Source organism: Musca autumnalis, unplaced genomic scaffold (assembly GCF_047663935.1).
Source record: "Musca autumnalis isolate F117 unplaced genomic scaffold, ASM4766393v1 scaffold_3, whole genome shotgun sequence".
In the NCBI taxonomy this organism is placed as follows: domain Eukaryota; kingdom Metazoa; phylum Arthropoda; class Insecta; order Diptera; family Muscidae; genus Musca; species Musca autumnalis.
In genome coordinates, this window is record NW_027411866.1 from 49,093,456 (window position 1) to 49,112,582 (window position 19,127).

The window sequence follows — 19,127 nt, forward strand, 5'->3', positions numbered from 1 at the left end:
TACATTTATCAACAGCGATTTAATAAAAATGTCAATAATGTGGTGAAATCCGAAATGCGAGAATAAACTGTTGATGTGAACTGTGTTTGAAATACGCGTTGTAAAAGATATGATACAAAATACCGCTGAAACAACATGAACTTAGGAACTTCATTTGGAAGATTTTTGCAAAAGCTTACTTGGTTCAACTCCCAATAGTTTAGCCGATATTGAGCAGATTTCTATATTTTATATGTTTTGGTGCCGTAGATGGAGTTTTTCTTATGTGGTCTGATCAAACGATAAGTTCTACAAGTTTAGGGCTACAATATTGCTTAAGACAGCAAGGCCAAATTCCTATTCGTTTCTGAGATAAAGGCCTGATAAATGCAAAAAAGTGTATTTTTAGCCCGGTTTAGATGAGGCCATAAAATCCGAACTGGATCTGACAGGACAAAACCCTACTAGGGGTTTTGTAGTCTAAATATGTACTTTCAAAAAATTCACATTAGAAGTTGTTTGCATTTTCAGTGTTGCATAGTGTTATTTTGACTCGGTCGCCCTTTGCAATATATCGTTCAAGTGAACTACTAAATAAAACTAAGGAAACAATGTGCGTAATAGCACTTAGACATAAAATAACACATCTTCGAGATTTATTATAATCCCAATGTTTTTCTACATAATAATACATAAAGTTCCCTGAATTTTTTTGATAAAGCACACGTAGATTCATACAACAAGTTATAGGCGTTAGCCCCCGAGAGAGCAATCCAAACTACAGACTAATCATTTCTTTACCTTTTGTGCATCTTTGACGCGTGGTCAGACGTCAATTCAACCTCTTACTGCCTTATTATATATCACACCATGGCAAAGTATTTAAAATGTAATTTACATGGCACAAAGAAATAAATATGTTAATTTATTTTAAAACCACTCTTCCTACTTGTGATTTAACGAGATTTTCATTTTAATTCGATCAACGCTTTTTTTTCTTCAAATCAACATTCATTTATCATCGTCAGTCAGTTTTTTGTTTGACAATTTTTCTTATTCCAATCATATGGAGGTCCTTAACAATTTCTTAATGAAATTCCAATTTCTTTCTACACGTATCAACAATCTCCATTTGCCTTTTTTATTCTTCTTATACTTCATGGATTTTAGATGTAAGAAGTTTTTTTTATCGCATTTGCTGTTTTTTCTCTTCTTGTTCGTCACAGTTTTTTTTTCAGAATTTGAAATGATTCTGCTTTTTTTATTCCGACAATTGGCATATTTTAATATGTAAATGGATTTTTCGTCTGTTTGTATTTTCTTCTTCCTCTTTTCTTTTTGATATTTTCATATTTAGTTTTTTTTTTGTTCGAATTTAAGGCGTCTTTCTAAAAGCCGGATGCCGGAAGAAAGTGATTATCATAAAAGTGTAATTTATGTAAAGAAAAAAATAAACGAAGTAGATCCGACAGGTCAACATATCAAAATACGGTAGTTATACATTGACTTAAAGATGACATTAAGCAACGATTTACTAACAACTATTTACTTCATGCTTTACCCACCACTGTATTTCACTTTTTAATTTAGTTTTAGCTTTTAATGTAACAGTCATCAACTACAAGAAGGCTAGTTTTGTACCGTTGTTTTTTATATGGCATTTATATAATCGGGATTAAGAATTATTTTACCATTTGTAATACTTTTTCTAAACATTTTGAATATGCTACGTGTCACAATTTTATTCAGATTGCCAAACTTTATTACTTTGTCCTTCCAATAATCTGTAAATGGTACAAAACTTTCGTTTAGTTGAATCAGTGTCTAATTATGCGTCATAAAATTTGATATTTAGTTAAGATTCTGCGAAGCGATTTTTCATTCTTACTGATAGAAAATGTGAGAATATAGACTTTACTTACGTGATTGTAATTATACCCTCCACCATATGGAGGGTATAATTAAATTTGTCATTCCGTTTGTAACACATCGAAATATTCGTCGGAGACCCTACAAAGTATATATATTATTGATCAGCATAAAATTCTATGTCGGTTTGACCATTTCCATCTGTCCGTCCGCCTGTCTGTTGAAATCAAGATACAGCTCGCAATTTTAAAGGTAGAGAGTCAAAATTAGGTACAGAAGTTTTTATTACATGCAGGATGGTTGGTATTGAAAATCGGATATATCGGTCCACGTTTTGATATAGCCCCCATAGAACGGTACCTCCCGCTTTTCGGTATTTTTAAGGTTTTAGCTTCATTATCCTACCAAAATGGCTAAAATTTGGTACGTAGTCTTCTTTAGGGGTATAAAACTTTCCCCCAGAATTTTGTCCTTATCGGTCTACACCTTCATATAGCCCCCATAGAACGGAACCTCCCGATTTTCAGTATTTTTAAGGTTTTAGCTTCATTATCCTACCAAAATGGCTGAAATTTGGTACGTAGTCTTCTTTATCGGTATAGAACTTTCCCCCAGAATTTTGTCGGTATCGGTCCACTCCTTCATATAGCCCCCAAAGAACGTTACCTCCCGATTTTCGGTATTTTTAAGGTTTTAGCTTCATTATCCTACCAAAATGGCTGAAATTTGGTACGTAGTCTTCTTTCGGAGTATAAAACTTTCCCCCAGAATTTTGTCGGTGTCGGTCTACACCTTCATATAGCCCCCATAGAACGGTACCTCCCGATTTTCGGTATTTTGAACGTTGTGGCCTCAATATTCCACCGAAATGGCTGAAATTTGGTATTTAGACTTCGTTGGGGTACTCAAACTTCCCCTTTAAATTAGTCGGTATAGGTCCACGCCTTTATATAGCCCCCATGGAAAAGTACCTCCCGATATTTCGTATTTTGAAGGTTGTGTCTTCTATATTCCACCAAAATGGCTGAAATTTGGTATTTAGTCTTCAATGTGATATAAAACTGTTCGCCAGAAATATGTCTGTACAGGTCCACGCTTTCATATTGCCCCATTTCTGACTAAAATTCGTCGGTATAGGTCCACGTCTCGATATAGCCCCCATAGAACTTTACCTCCGGATTTTCGTAATACTGAAGATTGTGACGTCAATATCCAACCGAAATGACTGAAATTCGTTATTTCGTCTTCCAAGAGTTATAAAATATTCCAGAAGAGTATTATCAGTATAGATCCACGTCTTCCTATATTCCCATATAAGCTTACTTCTTGATTTTCGGTATTTTTTTAGTTTTAGCCACATTCTCTTACCGAAATAAAGGAAATTTGGTATTTAGTCTTCTTTGAGCCTAAAAGCTTTCTGTCAGAAATTTGTCGGTATAGATCGACGTTTTGAAATAGCCCCCATAGAACAGAGATGGTCTGTCTGAAATGATGACGTATCTGACATACATTTCTGACGTATATTACATACGACGGAAACGTCGTAAACCTAGCCAAACAAACAAGGTTTTTTACAGAATAAACAAACGAATTTTATATCCTAAAAATCGATGTTTTTCCATAATAATAAAACTCATTTTATTATTATTTTTTGAGATTCTGTTTTATTACAAAACATGCATAAAAAGATTTCACTCTAAAATGTACATTTTATATATATTTTTATATTATATGGGCATTACACATACATATGTTTGTTTATTACTTCACCCGCAAATTCTTTGAATATACGTAAAGTGGTGGTAGTATTCGGAATATATTGTAGATGGCGTACTAAGTGCGTAATCCAATTTATTGTTCAATTATTTCAGTTATTTTAAAAATTGAAAATATTAATAAAAATATTCTGTTATTTTCAAAAAAGGTACGGACCCTCTTCAATAACAAAGACAGGCTTGCAGAATTAATATTAAGTGAAAAATATTATGGTAACATAAATTTTTTGAGGTTTATGACATTCACTACATTTTATACGTTTTCTACGGGTATATGACGTTTTCGACGTTTACAACTTTCTTACGGTCGAAAACCTAAAAAATCGTCATACAGACCATCTCTGCCATAGAATGGTGGCTCACATTGTTTTACCGAAATTGCTAAAATTTAGTATTAAGTCTTCTTCATACACGAAAGGAAGGAAAAGAACCACGCCGGCGTGTCGTCTTGGAAGTCACTCTAGCGACACTTCTAGAAGATCATTTCCGCGATAGTTCTAGAAATTAAAAAAAAAATATTTTTTTCTATTTATTTTTATTTAAATTTTTTATTTTTATTTATTTTTTTAATTGTTCTATTTTTTATTTATTTTTCTTCTCTTTTAGAGAAATTATTCTATGCAATTTCCGCCTACATTAATTTTGTCATTTTAAAAATGTGATGTTTTGTTGCCTGACTTGGGAAGCGAACCCGGACCTTCAGAGTGCAAAGTGAGTATGCTTACCAATGCACCACCGCCTCATATAATCATCAGATAGAAAATGTTCTATATTTGTTCAAATGTGTTGAATCATTAAATAAATGTAAACAATCGCCTTGGAAGTCACTCCGAAGTGTCGGCATACGCAATAAAACGTAATCACAATAAGGTTATAGAAATTGTTTGTGTAATTCACAAACAATCCTCCTTGGCGTGTCTCCGGAGTGACCTCTTAAGCGAGGGAGTGCGAAACTCACATCCAATTGGTGGCAGGGTATGAGCAAGTGCGTCTGTTCTTGCTTTTGTGTTTGTTATTTTTATGCATTTCAATAAAACAAAAACCACCACCACTTATAAATGTGTGTGAATGTGTTTTGTGGCTTTTGGGTTTCATCGAAGCATATATTTGTTTACACACAAACAAATATTTGTTTGCAGGACCCAAACATATGTTATGTTTGGGACTGTTGCAAATATATATATATGTTTGCTGCAAAATATTTTTGGGACATACATATGTTAGAGAGGCCGTTTTTTCCTCCGTGTAATTATGAAAAAATATATACGTTTTTGTTTAGAAAGTGGGTATAAAAGCAGGAGAAAGTGACCCTATTTGGAATTTTTTCTCAATATTTAAGTTGCTTATTAAAATATTGTAATAATATCCAATATAAACAAAGATTTTGAAATATATTTTTTGTAATTGTGATGAAAGGTATGTGAAACGAATATTCGGTGTCGCCAATGAAATGCGATGTCCACACTTGTTTATTTCTTCCACGTCAATTTTCACAATAAATGATGAAAATAGTTGTGGGTAAAATCTAGTTGGGCTGTGTAATTTATCATTTCATAAAAAATTTTATGGCGAACAAACTTCTATAATATTTTGATCTGATACGATGAAATTTGATGCAGATTTTAAAGATTTGTGGAAAAAGGGAAAAAAATCGAAAATAACCCTTTTATGACTCACACGAGGGTTTAGTTCTTAAGAAAAATATTCCTCGCATCCTTGTCAGTAAAGTTGCCAAAGACACCATATACCTAGAGTGGAAAGATTCCAAGTAATCATAACTCAAATATTTGGAAAACTCTAGAAATGGAAGAAGCTTGCACCCCTACTTTAGTTTATTGGCTTTTTAGAAAAATTGATACCAATATTTCCTTAATATGTAATGCAAATAGAGATTTAATTTCATTGGTTGGTGGCTTATAGTAAAATTTAGCGGACAATATTTTTAGCTTTGACGCCATTCTTCTAAAATGATGTTTTGCATAGCAATTTTGCCAAAACTCACATGAAATACGACCTTAACCCTAAAATTGGTTTTTACTTATGCATATTTCTGGAGTTTGGGTAATATATAGAGTTTTAATGTATTCTAGGACCAACAGTAAAAATTAATAGCGAAAAAAATTTTAGAATATTTTGATACGATCATATTTTATAGGAGAAGGGACCTAAAAACTCCTTTAGTCGCAGTCTGAGTGTGAAAAGTATGAAAAACTAGCTGAACCCGGTGCGATTTGCATAAAATACAGGAAACCGGCAGAATATATATATGGGAGCTATATGCAATTCTGAACGGATTCGATATAATTTGGCACATGTATTTCTAGACCAAGTTCCTTCACACATTCCAAATTTTATCGAAATTGGACATAAATATCGTGTTTGTTGCATAAAATGGAGGATATCCGCCGAAAATATATATGGGAGCTATATCCAAATCTGAACCGATTTCGATATAATTTGGCACATTTATTTCAAGAGCAAGCTCCGTCACACATTCCAAATTTTATTGAAATTGGACATAAATAGCGTGATTGGTGCATAAAATAAGGAAGTCGGCTGAAAATATATGTATATGGAAGCTATATCAATATCTGAACCGATTTGTATATAATTTGGTAAGTTTATTTCTACATCAAATTTGGACATTGTATCTGTAACAGTTCTAAAGATATTTGCATACAAAATCTAAATTTTTTGGAGGTACCTCCAGATCAACGCGGAATTTCAAAAAATTAAATAGCCTATTTTCATTCCAGGCGATGTAGCAATATACCCTAAACATTTCAGGAAGATCGGTTCAGCGGTTTTGGGTCTATAAAGCACAATCAAACAAACGTACAAACATTTTTCTATTTTATATATATAGATGAAACCAGCGACCCGAAGAACATAAGAACCCAAAGTTTGGTCTAAATCCATTCATGTTTAGAGTTTTGGTCAGGTTTTTCGTAAACTTGACCACGGCACATCGTACTTGAGGCAACATAATGCGAAAAATATCAAATCTATCCGAGAAATGTCCTTTTGCGACAAATATAGCTATATAGTCCATAGTCCATCCTGATACATTTATGAAAGAAATATTGCTATGTGCAAAGTATGGCCCATCTTTGAACTTAAATTAAGTTTGGACAGAACGTTACGAAAACCAAAGTTTGGAACAAATCGGTTGATCTGCTCAAGAGAGTGCTAAGCGGAGCCAGCTGGACAGACAAACGGATGGACTTGGGGTCTAAAACTATTATTTCGATGAGGCACATGGTTATCGTATCCAACCCTCGTTTGCCTAGAGGCTGGGGGTATAATAATATTTTGTTGTGGAGTTACTCGAATATAGTCCATCTTTAGATATAATCTCTCTGGAAGAAATATTACGCTGTAAAAAGGTTGGACCAAATCGAGTGCTCCGTTCAAACTTTATTTCAGAAAATTTGCAAAACATCTATGTGAATGCTTTAAAACGAAAATATATTTTTACAGTGTTTTATTTACATTGCTTTCGCAGCAAGAAAAAAAAACAACAACTAACCCATTATTTTTCAAAGTCAGTCGCACTGAATTAATTGTTATTCTATGACCACTAGAATAACTAGTTATTCTGTGGCCACTAGAAGGTGAAAAATAAACTATCAAATTTCTATTTTTAGAACAGCTGAGGTGTAATTAGTTTTCAATTTCAACACAGTTCATATTTTCATTTCATTTTGCTCTCTGCTCGGTTTGATCATACGAACTTCTGATTTGTAGCTGAACACAATATCCACTATTCCACGCGTACGAACATTAAGGGTTTCGATTAAAGCTTACATGTGCACCACCAACTGTTTATTTTTAACAAAAAACTCGCATGCCGACGTTGAGCTTTGAACACACAACACTCGGATTTGTAGTCATTACTTTGTAAGTAGTGGAATAAGTTGTTTTACCTTACATAGTGGCTAACCGGTCCGAATTTTTGCTTGGTTGTTTTCTGTTTAGTACAAATCTAGAAACTCATTCTGAACACAGTTGTAGGTGACCAATCGAACTAAAACTTTTCAGACTTTTCAGATTTGGATGACAATATGAATATGACACCAAAACCAATATGGGTCCATCTTAACCCCTAGCCCCCATATAGTGGAACCCGATTTCAGATATTTTGAGGTTTTATATTAAGTTTTAACCCGAATTGGCTGTAATTTGGAGTTCCCAATGGTACATAGACATCCCCAGCTGGATATAGGTCCAGCTGATATTTTGAAGTTTTTATCTACATGTTCGGCCTAAATTGGCTATAATTTGGTTATGGGGCTCCTTTGAAGGTGGAAAGGGCAAGTTAAGAAGTGGAAGTTCGGTTCGGAATAATAAAATATATATATACTAAAACATGAAAAAACAAGTAAGAACGGCGTTGTTATACCCTCCACCACAAATTGTATTGAAGTAAAATGGAATTATTACTTTCCTTTCGTGTATGAAGAAGACTTAATACTAAATTTCAGCAATTTCGGTAAAACAATTTGAGGCACCATTCTATAGGGGCTATTTCAAAACGTCGATCTATACCGGCAAATTTCTGACGGAAAGTTTTTAGGCTCAAAGAAGACTAATTACCAAATTTCCTATATTTCGGTAAGAGAATGTGGCTAAAACTTAAAAAATACCGAAAATCAAGAAGTACGCTTCTATGGGGATATAGGAAGACGTGGACCTATACTGATAATACTCTTCTGGAATATTTTATAACTCTTGGAAGACGAAATAACGAATTTCAGCCATTTCGGTTGGATATGGACGCCACAATCTTCAGTATTACAAAAATCGGGAGATACAGTTCTATGGGGGCTACATCGAAACGTGGACCTATACCGACGAATTTTAGTCAGAAATGGGGCAATATGAAAGCGTGGACCTGTACAGACATTATTCTGGCGAACAGTTTTATATCACATTGAAGACTAAATACCAAATTTCAGCCATTTTGGTGGAATATTAAGACACAACCTTCAAAATACGAAAAATCGGGAGGTACCTTTCCATGGGAGCTATATGAAGGCATGGACCTATACCAAATTTAAAGGGGAAGTTTGAGTACCTCTACGAAGTCTAAATACCAAATTTCAGCCATTTCGGTGGAATATTGAGGCAACAACGTTTAAAATACCGAAAATCGGGAGGTACCGTTCTATGGGGGCTATATGAAGGCATGGACCGATACAGACAAAATTCTGGGGGAAAGTTTTATACCCCTAAAGAAGACGACGTACCAAATTTCAGCCATTTTGGTGGGATAATGAAGCTAAAACCTTAAAAATACCGAAAATCGGGAGGTACCGTTCTAACGTGGACCGATATATCCCATTTTCAATCCCAACCATCCTGCAAGTAATAAAAACTTCTGTACCAAATTTTGACTTTCTATCTTTAAAATTGCGAGCTGTATCTTGATTTCAACAGACAGACGGACATGGTCAAATCGACATCGAATTTTATGCTGAACTAGCTGACCCGGTCCGCGTTGCTGGCCCGTTGTTTGGGTTCTCTGTGTAAACTTTAGTTATCTGTCCAGTATTGATGTCAATGTTTTGACATAAATTCCATGTAATGGTATCTCCCAAATTTAAGATATAAAATCTCTTTTATTATACCCTTCACCATAAATGGACAGTTTAAAGCGCTTTGTGACCCACATATAATGGTCGGTGCAGGTCAATTAAAATTGCTATATATTGGTTTGTTGGTCTCGGTTGGGGTCATAAATATTACTGCAGAGAATTGTCAGTATAGGTCCACGTTTTGATATACATAGCTCCCATAGAACGGTACCGGCTGATTTTCACTATTTTTTAGGATTTAACATCATTATCACACCAAAATGGCTGTAAGCTGGTTTTAATATAATTTAAAGATGAGAGCATAAATATTCGGATCGACCGAAAGACACGCCTTTTTCTTTGCGCTCGGTATGCAACAGCTATAGGTTCACGTTTTGATATATCTCCCAAAAAACAGTACCTCCCGATTTTCGATAGTTCGGAGATATAGCCACTGTTGGGGGTCGTAAACAGTCTTGCAGAAAATTTTCAGTATACGTCCTCGTTTTGATATACATAGGTCACATAGAACGGTGGCGACTAATTTTCTCTATTTTTGGTGGATTTAACCTCATTCAGCCCGATCGAACGTAACGTCTTTTTTCTACGCGCTCTATTTTACCACTATTGCATGGTAAAATACCCCTCAGCGAAATGTATGTTCCTTCGGTATATGTATGGCACCATTTATATAATTCATAAAAAATTACTACTATAAACTATAAACTGAAATCAATGCTCATGAAGTTTCACTTCCCACATTTTGAGATTTTATCCGTAATTGTAATATTTTCAAAAATCGGACGCTATCGCGGTATTCTGATTTTAATGATGATATTGTATTGTATATCAATAACTTTGTCTGATGTCCAATCATTTTTCTGGAATTTCGGTCTAGTGACATCTCAAGTTATCGGGATTTCACTGTATTCCAAAATGTGGAGTTGATCGAGCTATCCCACTTATTGTTAAGTGTTCAGGGTTTGTAGCGTTTTTTATGCACACTTACAAAATTATGTATATTATCTGAAATAATAAATGTTTGAACATTTTGTGATGACCATGAAATTTCACTTCCGCGAAGACCATTCAGGGTCAAGACAGTATTACAATAGTATTGCAAACAATCTGTAAACAATACGTTCAAAAATATCATGGACTTCAGATTTTTTTTTTTTAATTTTGAAGGAGAACCTCCGGCCACTACCACTTGTTCAAGCTAGTGCTTATATCATTTTTGTGTCACGCTTACTAAAATTATGTATATTAATTGAAATAATACATTTTTGAAAACTTTGTGATGACCGCGATTTCAGATTTTATTAAAAACATTGTAGGGGAGGACCACCGGTCACTACTCTCAGTCGTATAAAAACCAGCTTACGAACGTTCTAATTAATTGAAATAATACATTTTTGAAAATTTTGGGATGACCGCGATATTTCACTTCCGCGACGACCATTCAGGGTCAAGACAGTAATTACCATAGCATTGCAAACAATTTGTAAACAATATATAAAAGTATCTTGAATTTCGCGGTTTTCTTAAAAAAATGTGGGGAGGACCACCGGTCACTACACTTAGCGGGTTAAATAAATAGATTACGACCTATTCTCAGACCTAAAAACTTCACATACAAAATTTTATAAGATTTCCCAATCGATTTATCGGAATTGCTTTATCGTGACATCTCAAGTTATCGGGATTTTACTGTATTCCAAAATATGGCGTTGACCGCGTTATCCCACACATAGAAGCCAGTGTTATAGCGGTTTTATAGTCACGCTTACTAAAATATGCTATACTATCTGAAATAATACATTTTTGAATAATTTAGGATGACCGCGATATTTCACTTCCGCGACGACCATTTAAGAAAATATATAGCCTATTTTCACCACCGGTGTAGTTTTATGTTACCTTTTCTTAACATAATTATATTTTTCTTGCGTCGCAAATTAGTCGGGATCAGCAAGTGACTATAAATAAAACATCTTCAGAAATTATGGTGTCTATATGAAATTTGCGGTATGTTAACTTATGATTTGAATATCTTCTTTCATCTACTGGCATAGTAAAACTGGCAGTGTTTGTCTGAAATCTAAACATGAAGTGCTCTTAAATCCTTCAAGAATCGTTCTAAAGCTTCTTGGGAATTTTTATGTGCCATCGTACATTCGTGCCAGATGATAATTTCCATTTAATATTGCATGTGTACAATTCATTCAATAGAATGTCCAGTCCTTGCACCTTCTTATAATGTATACCTGATGAAGCTATAGCTATCGATATGTTGCCTTCTAATCTAAAGACTTCCTTTCCAATAAGACCAAAGCTTCGTTATGCATAACATCTGTTATTTCCATTGATTTGTAACATATTCCCGAAATCGGGAGTAGTCGGGTCTTACGGCTAAAATATGTACCCAGGGTTGGGGATACGGACACGTTTGTAAGTTTATATAGCATATTTCCACAAGGGACTATCCCTGTACATCATCTGATAATGACATGGAAATCGGTTCAGAAGTTTTGGAGATATAACGTATTTAAAAAATGGGCGTGCTAAAAGGATTTGAAAAAAAGGAGGGCATGGGGGAGGTCCCCCGTTCCCTCCAAAATTCAAGAAAAATATATAGCCTATTTTCACCACGGGTGTTCATGATGGTCATCGCTGTAAATTCTCTGAAATTTTAAAGAAAATCGGCTCAGTAGTTTCAGAGATATAACATATTTAAAAATGTGGGCATGGTCGGGTCTTTAAGCCATAAATAAGTACCTAGGATCGGAGATTCAACCACCGTTGTCTCGCAAATTTATTTTCTAAGCCATACATTAGTAAGTTTTGCAAAGACAGAGTTTTAATAAAATAGGGCAAATTCAACAAAATATATAGCCTATTTTCAGCAGAGGTCATCCCTATCCATTCTCTGAAATTTTCAAGAAAATCGGTTTAGTAGTTTTGGATATATAAGATATTTAGAAAGTGGGCGTGGTCTGGTCCCAAATGAGTACATAGGGTCGGAGACACAACCACCATTGTCCCCAAATTATTATTTCTCTCCGATACGTTCGTCAGTTTTGTTAAAATATCGTTTTCAAAAAATAGGGCATGGGGGAGGTTCCCAGCTCCCTCCGAAATTAAACAAAAGATATAAACTATTTTCACCACGGGCCCTCCCAGTAGATTCTCTGAAATTTTCAAGAAAATCGGTTAAGCAGTTTTGATATATGTATAAGCTATTTAAAAAAGTGGGCGTGGTCGGGTCTTTATGCCCCAAATCAGTACCTAGGGTCGGAGACACAACAACCGTTGTCTCGCAAATTAATTTTCTCTCCGATACGTTCGTCAGTTTTGTTAAAATAGCGCTTTTAAAAAATAGGGCATGGGGGAGGTTCCCACCCCCTCCGAAATTCAACAAAATATATACCCTATTTTCACCACGGGTCCTCCCAGTAGATTCTCTGATATTTTCATGAAAATCGGTTAAGCAGTTTTTGATATATTAGCTATTTAAAAAAGTGGGCGTGACCGGGGCTTTAGGCACCAAATGAGTACCTAGGATCGGAGACACAACAACCATTGTCTCGCAAATTAATTTTCTCTCCGATAGGATTGTCAGTTTTGCTAAAATAGCGTTTTTAAAAAATAGTGCAAAGGGGAGGTACCCCGCCCCCTCCCAAATGAAAAAAAATATATATAGCCTATTTTCACCACCGGTGTTCCCTGTACATTATCTGAAATTTTCAAGAAAATCTGTTCAGCCGTTTTTGAGTCTATTCGGAACATACAAACATAGTAACATACACACATTGTCTTTTATATATTAGACTAGCTGACCCGGTCCGCGTTGCTGGCCCGTTGTTTGGGTTCTCCGTGTAAGCTTTAGTTATCTATCCAGCATTGATACAGCCATAATTAGGCATCTCTCTAGAAACTTCATAATATAAATCAATGTTTTGACATAAATTCCATATAATGGTATCCCCCAAATTTAAGATATAAAATCTCTTTTATTATACCCTTCACCATAAATTGACAGTTTAAAGCACTTTGTGACCCACATATAATGATCGGTGTACGTCAATTAACATTGCTATATATTGGATTGTTGGTCTCGGTTGGGGTCGTAAATATTACTGCAGAGAATTGACAGTATAGGTCCACGTTTTGATATAGCTCCCATAGAACGGTACCGGCTGATTTTCCTATTTTTGAGGATTCAACATCAGTATCACACCGAAATGGCTAGAAGTTGGTTTTAATGTAATTCGTATCGACCGAAAGACACCCCTTTTTAATTGCGCTCGTTATGCAACAGTTATAGGTTCACGTTTTGATATAGCTCCCGTAAAGCAGTACCTCCCGATTTTCGATAGTTTGGAGATTTAGTCACTTTTGGGGGTCGTATACAGTCTTGCAGAGAATTTTCAGTATACGTCCTCGTTTTAATTTTTGGTGGATTTAACCTCTGGATAGTGACATCTCAAGTTATCGGGATTTTACTGTATTCCAAATTGTTGAGTTGATCGCGCTATCCCACTTATTGTTTAGTGTTCACCGTTTATAGCATTTTTTAGGCACGCAAAATTATGTATATTATCTGAAATAATAAATGTTTGAACATTTTGTGACGACCGCGATATTTCACTTCCGCGAAGACCATTCAGGGTCAAGACGGTAATTACAGTAGTATAGCAAACAATCTGTAAACAATACGTTCAAAAATATCATGGACTTTAAAAAAATTGAAGGAGAACCTCCGGTCACTACACTTAGCCATATTAAAATAGCTCACGACCGCGCTATCCCACTTGTTCAAGCTAGTGTTCATATCATTTTTGTGTCACGCTTACTAAAATTATCTTGAATTTCGCGGTTTTCTTAAGCAATTTGTGGGGAGGACCACTGGTCACTACACTTAGCGGGATAAAAAAATAGATTACGACCTATTCTCAGACCTAAAAACTCCACATACAAAATTTCATAAGATTTCCCAATCGATTTTTCGGAATTTCTATATAGTGACATCTCGTGTTATCGGGATTTTACTGTATTCCAAACTATGGCGTTGACCGCGTTATCCCACATAGTGAAGCCAGTGTTATAGCGGTTTTGTAGCCACGCTTACTAAAATTAGGTATATTATCTGAAATAATACATTTTTGAATAATTTGGGACGACCGCGATATTTCACTTCCGCGACGACCATTCAAAAAAATATATAGCCTATTTTCACCACCGGTGTTCCCAGTACATTATCTGAAATTTTCAAGAAAATCTATTCAGCCGTTTTTGAGTCTATTCGGAACATACAAACATACTAACATACACACATTGCCTTTTATATATTAGATAATAATGTATATACTTTATAGGGTCTCCGACGAATATTTCGATGTGTTACAAACGGAATGACAAATTTAATTATACCCTCCATATGGTGGAGGGTATAAAAATCAGAGTGATTCGAGAGCAAGTTTTAAAGTGAACTCATCCGAAATTTTGTGTGGGAGTGATTAGAGAGCAAGTCTTAAAGTGAACTCATCCGAAATTTTGTGTGGGAGGTACCCGAAGGAGTGGACAAATATAGTCCATATTCGAACTTGATCTATATCTGGCAGATATATTACGATGTGTAAAGTATGGACCAAATCGGTCACTCAGATCAAAAGATACAGAAACAGAAAACAAACAACAAAAAACAAAAAAAAACTTTGTCGTTTTTTGGGCCGCCCCACAATGCGAAATATGATCACTTTAGCGGAACTTTACTATAATAACTTTTAATGGAAAGGCCGTAGATTCCTAAAATGTTTCTTGTATTAGTGGATAGCGTGGGGCTTAATATGGTCCACATGTAACGGCGCACAGTGGTTCAGAAATCGATTTTCCTGGCCAAAACCCCCATTTTTTGTTGTCACCGATTGTTAATTTCTATATGGGATTCGATAGTAAAAATATTGATACTAAGGAAAACAAAAAATTGGATCAGAATATTGGAATGCGTGGGCGTGGCGTGCTCCTAAAGACGAAAAATGTTTCCCAATTTTAGAAAATACGTGATTTTTGCAAATTTCTGGAGAAAGAAATAGCTATTTCTCAAAAACTATAACAGATATTGTTTTCATTATTTATTATTTGTTAAGCAAGTAGGATTGTTGCCTTTAAAAGTCGTTTTAATAATTTACCGTAGCGTTTATACGAAGAACTTTTAGGGAACAGCTTTGAACAAAGTTCCTTTTTCACAGAATGATGCCCGAGAGTGTCCTCTTTCGGCCCATTTATACTTTTGTAACCGTACCGTTCCGTTAAACACTTTTTAAATTTTTTTGAAATTACATTAGTAAAAATGTATGTTTTTTCCATACCGTTTCCCATATAAATTATAGCTAGTAGAGGGGTAATGCCGGTTCTAGATCAGTAATTTGATACCTTTTTACCTCCTGTCTCTGTGTGTGTGTGTGAGAGAGTGTGTGTGTGTGTGAGAGAGTGTGTGTGTGTGTGTGTGTGTGAGAGAGAGAGAGAGAGAGAGAGAGAGGAAGAGAGAGAGAGTGTGTGTGTGTGAGATAGAGTATTTGGAGAGCGAGGGTTAAATTTAACTGCACAGTGGGTCAAAACAACAAAAAATTACAAGAAATATGATAGGCTAAGCCACCTATATGAACGGATGAGGGGGAGAGAGCCCGAGAATTTGAGAGAGACCCACATTTTTTCAATAATATAATCAAGAATACATACATACATACATACATATGTAAGCGTTTAAATATAAGCGAGGCAAAATATGAAACAATGTTGCATATTTTACCTCCTGTATGTGTGAAGCAAAATATGAAACAATGTTGCATATTTTACCTCCTGTATGTGTGAAGCAAAATATGAAACAATGTTGCATATTTTACCTCCTGTATGTATGAAGCAAAATATGAAACAATGTTGCATATTTTTCCTCCTGTATATGTGTGGGAGGGAGCCAGACCGAGAAGTTGAGAGAGAACCACATTTGATCGTTAATGTAAACAAAATACATTTATTTTAATATATGTCTGTCCGTGAGCATGTCGAATCATGATCATAATCAAAGAGGATTTTTCCGTCCGTCCGCCAGTCTCTCTGTGAGCATGTTCATTCATGTTCATAACTTAACATCTGTATGCATAATTAATTTCACAATATTGTGAAATTATTGATGGTGGTCAGTTGACAAATTTCGTATAAAAAGCAAATAATCTTAAATAAGATTCAATGTATACCCAATTAATTTCACAAGTTTGTGAAATTATTGATGATGGTCAGGTTCGTTCGTCTTTTGAATTTCATAACGCTATGAGTTGAGATGAATGTCAGAGTTTCTCATATTGCAACAAAAACCCAAGAGTAAACATTAAGTGGCCATGAAATGATTCGTACAAATTCTGTCTATTGTTTTACTCCATGTAAGCGTACTGGTGATCGATACATTGGCCAAAAATTTGATTTTTTGTCAACGAGCATTTAGGCAATTTGTTTACATTTAATATAAACAAATCGTTAATAGAAGAAGAGAAAGAATATTTCTTTGTTCATATGAGATCTTGCCCTTTGTTGTTATTACACAGCTTGAGTATAATATGCATGTGGCGTTAGTGTTGATCATACTATGGTGGGGGAGGGGGATTCAAATGTGAGGTGGGGTATGGTTGAGGAGCATCTTGATGCTGGAATACATTCAATACTTTGATTCTTCTAAATCAATGGTGGGCAAATTGCGAGAGACTCATGTATTTTTTTCACTTTTGTGTATGAGGCCGAGCATTTCTGCCCAACAGTGTTCTAAATACTTGTATATTGATGGGATTTGATGAGTACGCCACCAGTACTTAATACGTCACAGATTTTTAACGGAGATTAAATGCACTGCACAGTGGGTCAAAACAACAAAAATAACATCCAAAATGTTAGGCTGAACCAAATTTAGAGTAAGTCTAAATGAAATCATATGTATGAGTGAGAGTATGGTATTATTGTCATCAAAAAACACACATACATATAAGCGTTTAAATATAGGCAAGACAAAATATGAAACAAAGTTGGATTTTTTATCTCCAGTATGTGTAGGAAGCAAAATATGAAACAATGTTGCATATTTAGCCTCCTATATATGTGAGAGAGGGAGCGATAGACAGAGAATTGGGAAAGTCAATGTATATGTAAGCGTTTAAATATAAGCGAGGCAAAGTATGAAACAATGTTGCATATTTTACCTCTTGTATGTGTGAAGCAAAATTTGAAACAATGTTGCATATTTTACCTCCTGTATGTGTGGGAACAAAATATGAAACAATGTTGCATATTTTTACCTCCCGTATATGTGAAAGAGGGAGATGAAATAGATAGAGAATTGGGAAAACCCCCAACATTTTGCAATATAATCAAAGAAAAAAAAAAAAAACCAAGTCAAAGCGTTTAAGGCTTGGGAATTTCATACTCGTAACTTAATTTAATTTGAGTTTAAATAAATAGGAATGAGAGAGTCTCAGTTATTCAACCAGGAGTAAATATCAATGGTCATCATTTGTTATGCTCTCTATACTCGATGTTAGCGGGTTGGAGATCGATACATGGACCCAATAATTAGATTTTTTATTTTAAATTTTGCCTGTTAGAGCGAAGATCATTTTTAATGATTTCTATTAATTTTCTCGTTTAGAGTTAAGCTTGATCAGCTTTAATGACTTTTATTAATTTTCTCGTTTAGAGTTAAGCTTGATGATCGGATTTTTTGTCAACAAGAACGTAGACAATTTGGTTACATTTAATCAAATGTAAACAAAAGTGGTTGTATTTAGGATTGAGGAAAAATAAACTACATATAACTTCATCAATAAATGGCTAGCAACACATGGAACATTTTCTACCAGAAGAGGTTCACTTGACAAAGATCAAAAATATGTCCACAATATAAAAACAATGCACTGCATTCGTTGATATAGCAAAGTTTGCATAAATTTGCATCTGATATTTAATAGAAAGTTTTCTTAATGTCTATTTATCCAGCAGATGTTGTGGTATATCAGATGTTATGGAAGCTGGAATTATTGTTTACTCCAAAAATATCATAAGCAAGAAGAATACTTTCCAACATACCGACAATTATTGTATGCCTCGTCAATAATGTGTAATTAGGTGACCAACGATGATGTTCATGTAAGGTCTATCTTCATGTTCCTAAAAACCAATTTCCACCTCATACCAGAACGGACCAATTCATTGATATCTAAAAATCCAATGGCTAATTTTCAAACGTTTGTAAGCGTTCATCTTCACGATGGAATCTATTATCCATGACATAGGATGGTTTTTTGTTTTTGTAATTTCCAATAAACCGCTGACAGAAATATACTCCATTTCATCAAAATACAAAGGGATCACTGATGTGAATAGGGTTAAGGGGCTTTGACGCAGAGTTTCATGCCAAAAAGACTGGACAAATGATTATGCTTGATGTCTGCGCTTAACAAAGTTATTGAATAATCTTCTGTTTAACAGCATGTTTATTCGTGGTCATGATTAAACATGCCATCTATCCAAATAATTCCCAAAGATTGTGAATTTCATATTTATATTGCTTGACATTACATTTTTCATATTATCACAATTTGGAATAAGAAATAAGGTAGCTCAAGTTCGAAAAAATCTCTATCCAGTCTTCCTGAATTCATAGATTCAGGTTTCGTTCACATTGGATTCAGGTTGTGTTCAGGTTAGGTTGGGTTCAGATTGGGTTGGGTTCAGGTTGGGTTGGGATCAGGCTGGGTTGGGTTCAGGTTGGGTTGGATTCAGGTGGGGTTGGGTTCATATTTGGTTTGGATTTTACCTTACTGATGGTCCGGGAAATATTTCTCATGATTGTCACAGTTTCAAAGTCCTTATTATAAATATATAT

At 34.9% G+C, this 19,127-nt stretch overlaps 1 protein-coding gene across 6 annotated transcripts in view; it reads left to right on the plus strand.

The window, feature by feature from the left end:
• The window catches only part of fne (ELAV like RNA binding protein found in neurons), a 175,748-nt gene that overhangs the window by 52,900 nt on the left and 103,721 nt on the right, over positions 1-19,127 (plus strand). For 2 of the 6 annotated variants that reach the window (XM_073975209.1, XM_073975216.1), the window contains exon 3: positions 4,230-4,334. The exons of the other annotated variants lie outside the window; for them this stretch is intronic. The gene's annotated coding sequence lies outside the window, so the exon portion shown is untranslated. The remainder of the gene's footprint in view (positions 1-4,229; positions 4,335-19,127) is intronic. 6 annotated transcript variants of the gene reach the window in all.